This window comes from Ailuropoda melanoleuca, chromosome 2 (genome assembly GCF_002007445.2).
Source record: "Ailuropoda melanoleuca isolate Jingjing chromosome 2, ASM200744v2, whole genome shotgun sequence".
NCBI lineage: Eukaryota > Metazoa > Chordata > Mammalia > Carnivora > Ursidae > Ailuropoda > Ailuropoda melanoleuca.
The window spans coordinates 11127978-11133854 of record NC_048219.1 but is presented as its reverse complement, the minus strand read 5'-3'; positions in this window follow the sequence as shown (position 1 = coordinate 11133854).

The following is a 5877-nucleotide window of genomic DNA, read 5'->3' as shown; positions in this document are numbered from 1 at the left end:
TCAGGTGCTTAACCAAATGAGCCACCCAGGTGGCTCCTTAGATCACCTCGGTACTCTTGTCAAAAACCAATTGACCACGTTTGTATTTTTATTTCTGGTTTATTTCTGGTTTCTTTATATGTTTTTACTCTCAAATCTATCCCATTGACCTATATGTCTATCCTTATGCCCGGTCTCATGTTGTCTTGATTACTGTAGCTTTGTAGTATATTTTGAAATTGGAAAGTATGACTCTTCCAACTTGTTTCTTTTTCAAGATTGTTTTGGCTACTTTAAATCTTTCGCATTTCCATGTGAATTTTAGGATCATCTTTTCAATTTCTGCAAAACAAGGGCGGGGGAAGCTTGGATTTCGATAGGGATTTCAATGAATCTGTAGATCATCTGGGAAGAATTGCCATCCTAACGATATCAAGTCTTACAATCCATGAAACCAGGATGGCTTTCAATTTATTTATGTCTTTTAAATTTTCTTTATGTTACTGATTTTAAGGAGAAGAGTGACATAATCTAATTGATACTTTAGGAAGATTACTCAGTAGTGCGTGGAAAAACAACTGGGGGCTAAGAGGTGCCAGCTGAGCAAGGGTAGTAGTAGTAGGGACAAAGAGGAAAGCACCTGTTACAGAATCGTTTATGACGTAACTCAGAAGGACTTGATGATTGACTCCATGGAGGAAGACAGCAAAGTGTAAAGAATGACTCCCAGGTTTTTGGCTTGGGTAGCCTGTGACGCCACCGACTGAGACAGAAAATACACAAGGAGGGGCGCCTGGGTAGCGCAGTCGTTAAGCGTCTGCCTTCGGCTTAGGGCGTGATCCCAGTGTCCCAGGATCGAGTCCCACATCAGGCTCCTCCGCTGGGAGCCTACTTCTTCCTCTCCCACTCCCCCTGCTGTGTTCCCTCTCTCGCTGGCTGTCTCTCTGTCACATAAATAAATAAAATCTTAAAAAAAAAAAAAGAAAGAAAGAAAAGAAAATACACAAGGAGCAGCTTGGGAGAAAAGAGGAAATGATCAAATGGTACACGTTGAGGTTGAGATGACTGCGACACCCGGCAGAAAGGTCAGGCACCTCGGGGCGCCTGGGTAGCACAGTTGTTAAGCGTCTGCCTTCGGCTCAGGGCATGATCCCAGTGTTCCGGGATCGAGTCCCACATCAGGCTCCTCCGCTGGGAGCCTGCTTCTTCCTCTCCCTCTCCCCTGCTGTGTTCCCTCTCTCACTGGCTGTCTCTATCTCTGTCTAATAAATAAATAAAATCTTTAAAAAAAAAAAGAAAGAAAGAAAGGTCAGGCACCTAGATATTTGAGTCTAATGCTCAGGGGAATGTAGTCTGGCCAGCAGTGATTTGAGAATCATCAAATAAAAGGAGAGCCAAGAGATGACACAAACCAACCAATGGGAACAATAAAGGAAGCAGAAGGGATGCAAAAGATTACCAATAATTAAAGGTAGAGCACAGGGCGCTGGGTGGCTCAGTCGGTGAAGCGACTGACTCTTGATTTCAGCTCAGGTCATGATCTCTGGGTCATGAGACTGACCCAGAATCAGGCTCTGCGTTCCGCGGGAAGTCTACTTGGGATTCTCTTCCTCTCCCTCTGCCCCTCCCCCTGCGCTCTTCCCCCCCCCCCAAATAAATAAATAAATCTTTTAAAAAATTCGAAAAGGTAGAGCAGATCACAAAAAGTCCACAAAGGACCATTTGCAACAACATGGTTGGAACTAGAGACTATAATACTAAGCAAAACAGGCCAGTCAGAGAAAGACAAATACTGTTGATGTCACTCATATGTGGAATTTAAGAAGCAAAACAGAGGAACAAAGGAAAAAAAAGACAAACCAAAACACAGACTCTTAACTGCAGAGAACAAACTAGAGGTTGCCAGAGGGGAGGTGGGTGGGGGCATAGGGGAAATAGGGGATGGGGGTTAAGAGAACACAGATGAGCACTGAGTACTGTATAGAATTGTTGAATCACTATATTGGACATCTGAAGCTAATAGAACACTGTATATTAACTGTATTGGAATTAAAATAAAATAAAGTAAAAAACCAGATGTGCACAAAGGAGACTGAGAAGAAAGAGGCAGGAAGAACCAGTGTGCGGAGTGCAGGGGGAGCGGTTGTTAACAACCAGCCCCGCATGGAACCACGGAACCGCTTCTCTTGGGTTCACCAAGTTGGAAAGCGCTGGTGGTCTAGACCGGGCTCTCCCAGCAGAGGGCTGAAGCACAGTGCTGTCTGTAGACGAGGAGGAGGGGGTAGCTGAGAAGACGGAGGCAGCACAGAAGGATAATTCATTCCAGAAGTTTGGAAGGGAAGAGAAAGGACACGAAAAGAAGTAACTCGAAATGTAAAGGAGGCGAGGGGAGGAGGTGTAGACTTAGGATAGAAGAGACTTGGGGCGCCTGGGTGGCACAGCGGTTAAGCGCCTGCCTTCGGCTCAGGGCGTGATCCTGGCGTTATGGGATCGAGCCCCACATCAGGCTCCTCCGCTATGAGCCTGCTTCTTCCTCTCCCACTCCCCCTGCTTGTGTTCCCTCTCTCGCTGGCTGTCTCTACCTTTGTCGAATAAATAAATAAAATCTTAAAAAAAAAAAAAAAAGAAATTCTGAAACCCAAGCCCTTGCTGGATGGAGGGGGGTGACCGGGAGCACACTAGGTCAGCGTGATGAGAAGGGCTGGCAGAATAGAGCCCGGTGGCAGGAGTCTCAGAGAGGGAGAAAATGACATGCATACGCAGGGGAAAACCCTCCGAAGTGCGACTGGGGGTTGTCCGTGAGGGCAGGGAGGAGTGTGGGTGGTTCTGATTTCTTCTTTACTCTTTCCTGTTACTTCCTCCAAGTTTCCTACAATGATTTTTTTTTTTTGGTAGAAACGTAAAAGATTGGGAAAAAAAATACAAATAACAAACGCCCCTGTTCATAGCATCTAGAATCTGCCATTCCCCTGTGAGTTCCTCCTCCCCTCAGACGAGCACCAACATTGGGTTTTTTCACGCACATGTACACACACACCCATGGTAGGCTTGCACATGTGTACATCCACACGTAAGAGCAGAAGAGGGCGGCTTTGTGCCTGATTGTTTCGTTCACATGGAGGAATCGTTCGAATAATCAGGGGGAAGAGCTTTTTTACGGTGAGGAGGAGTTGCACAGGCACAGAGGGGCCTGAACCCCCTTTCCAGCAGAGCAGCCCAGCAGCGAGGCCAGGCCCTGGGAAGCCCCAGCCTGCAGTGCTGGGCCACGCCTGCTGTTAAATGTTCCAGGAAGAGGGGGAATTCTACTTTCATTCCTCTGGCCAGGTTTCTACGCACTAGCACGCACTAGCACGTCTCACAAGTCATTTACACCTCAGAGATCAATCACTATCCCCATTTGACAGATGGGGAAACTGAGGCCCGGGGATGGCAGTGAGCTGCCAGGATGTCACAGTGAGCTGGTAGAGGACAACGGGCCAGAGCTTGGCCTAGGTTTCTTCGCAGAAGCCCAGGCCACTGCGCAGAAGGGTGGGGTAGAGGGCAGGAACCCTGGGTGGCTTGGACTTTGGTCACTTGGCAATAAGGAAGACACATGGAAATAACTTCAGGCAGCTAAGGCTGGGCCATGGCTGGGAAACTGGGGAGAGACAGATGGGCAATTCACCTCCTCATAGGTCTCAGAGAGAAGGTCCATTCCTGGAGGCTGGGACTCCCCTCCCCTCCACCCCAAGGGCCCCTCCCCCACTCGTGAGCTGTCCTCACAGGTACACAAGGCTCAGCCCTACCACGGATACACGCCCTGTGATCTTTTTTTTAAAAGGATTTTATTTATTTGTCAGAGAGAGTACAAGCAGGGGGAGCAGCAGAGGGACAGGGAGAAGCAGGCTCCTTGCTCAGCAGGGAGCCTGACGTGGGACTTGATCCCAGGACCTGGGATCAAGACCTGAGCCAAAGGCAGACGCTTAACCCACTGAGCCACCCAGGCGTCCCTGCTGTGTGATCTTTGAAAAGCCTTTTACCTGTCAGGGCCTCAATTTTCTCATCTTTAAAACAGGGTAATAACCTTGAACTCAGTATTGTTCCAAGGATGAAAAGAGAGAACCCCTATCTGTGCATCTGAAAGCAGAGACATTAAAGAGGTCTGGGACCCAGCCTAACGCCCAGAAGGCCCAGATGGGCTCAGTGTCAAGGGAACTGCCTGACACGGACGGACAGGCCACGCGCGCTCGCGCACAGGAGATTTGGCGTTGCAGGGACCACATGGGCTCTCCAGGGCAGCCCCTGGGAGGTGGCCCGTGTCAGCAGGAAGTTGTTGGTGGAGTGGGGCAGGGTGGTAGTGTAAGGAGGCCTTTTCTTTCTCTCTTTGTAACAAAAGCAAGACATGAATCAAGGTACCTTGTACGACTCCTACAATATAGCCCTGTGTAAAACAAAAAGCAAAATCCTTCCCTCCCTCTCCTTGGGGGCCACCCCTCTCTCGGTCGTCCCTTTGGTGTTATTGCTTGCATTAACGTGCATTGCCCATCTTTGCGCTTTTTGGTGTGTAAGATAAAGACCTAGAAATTGAATGGCTGGGTCACAAATGCAAGTGTTTGACCCCTACAATGAGGATAAGCACTGCCCCACTGCCCGGCTGAAAGGCTGACTCTCAGGACATAAAAATTCAAATGCCAGCCCGGGAGAGGATTCCTGTCCTGCCCACGTCTTGCCTTCCACCTTGCAAGTCTTTCTCCCCACTCTGCCCCTGCTGGGCACGGTCCCCCTTCAGACAGCAGATAATGGGGAGGCATGTCTGCTAAGGGGTTATCAGACCAGCCTGCCCGACTGTGGCCAACACCCCAGGAGGCTCCGGAGCCCCAGTGTCCGATGGCTCCACTCCCTCCTTTGGTGTCAACGCCCTCCAAACTGCAGAGGCTCTGTGTGTGCTGCCCCGGGGGTCTGACACACAGGGCACACGGTTGGCACCAGTTCGGTGTGCAGGAGGGGACACATTCAGTGAATATCCGGTGCTCCGTGCAGCAAGCCAGCCCCTGCCCTTAAGGGCACTGCCCAGTGGGGTGGGTGTGCAGACCATGAACTGATGCTGCCCAGATGCCACCTAAGTGCCTCCCAGAGTCTGCTCCGAGGCCTGAGAAATGAGAAAGCCCAAGGAGGCAGCCACAGCACAGCCACACTGGGGAACGTGGCCTCAGAGACCTGAATGGGAATCTGGGTTCCCCCTTACTCCACCACTTCCGGCTGGGTGTTCTTGGGTGAGTCCCCTTCTAGATGCTGAGGAGGAAACAGGGGCGGGCAGGGGTCCATCCTGGCACATTAAAGTGCTCAGTAACCAGTAACCAGGATAAGTAAAGCTCCCACTGTGTGTTCCTGCGAGTCCACACTTGGTCTTTGAAGATACTCTAGAGAATTTCCCAAGTGTTTTCTCATCTCATTTTTGTATCTCCTTTTGTCTCACCAGGGCCTTAAAGGGGAGCGATGGTTATCCCTGATTTTCCTAGGAGAGAACAGAGACCCCCGAGACAGAGAAATAAAGCGCCTTGCTCAGCGCGGAGGACAGAAGCCTCCCAGGACAGGGCCTCTTCTTTGCCCGGTAAAACTAAGGTCCAGGGAGGGAAAGTGATTTGCCTGAGGTCACACAGTAAGTCAGGGACAGACTCTGGTTCCCCAAGCAGTGCTCTTGCACCACCACGGCTGCCCCTCCCCATCTTCTAGAAAGAAGTAGATTCTCAATCTTCACCCTGGGGCTGCCCCGTCCAGGAGCCCACCAGGTCACGACAGCCACAGCCCACATGCACACGACCCCCATCCGGAGGACGGCGGCTCCTCGGAGCCTCAGTGGTCATCGGTGCAATGGAACCACTGCAGAGGGGTGGGCTGGGGGGGGGCGCAGGGGGGGAG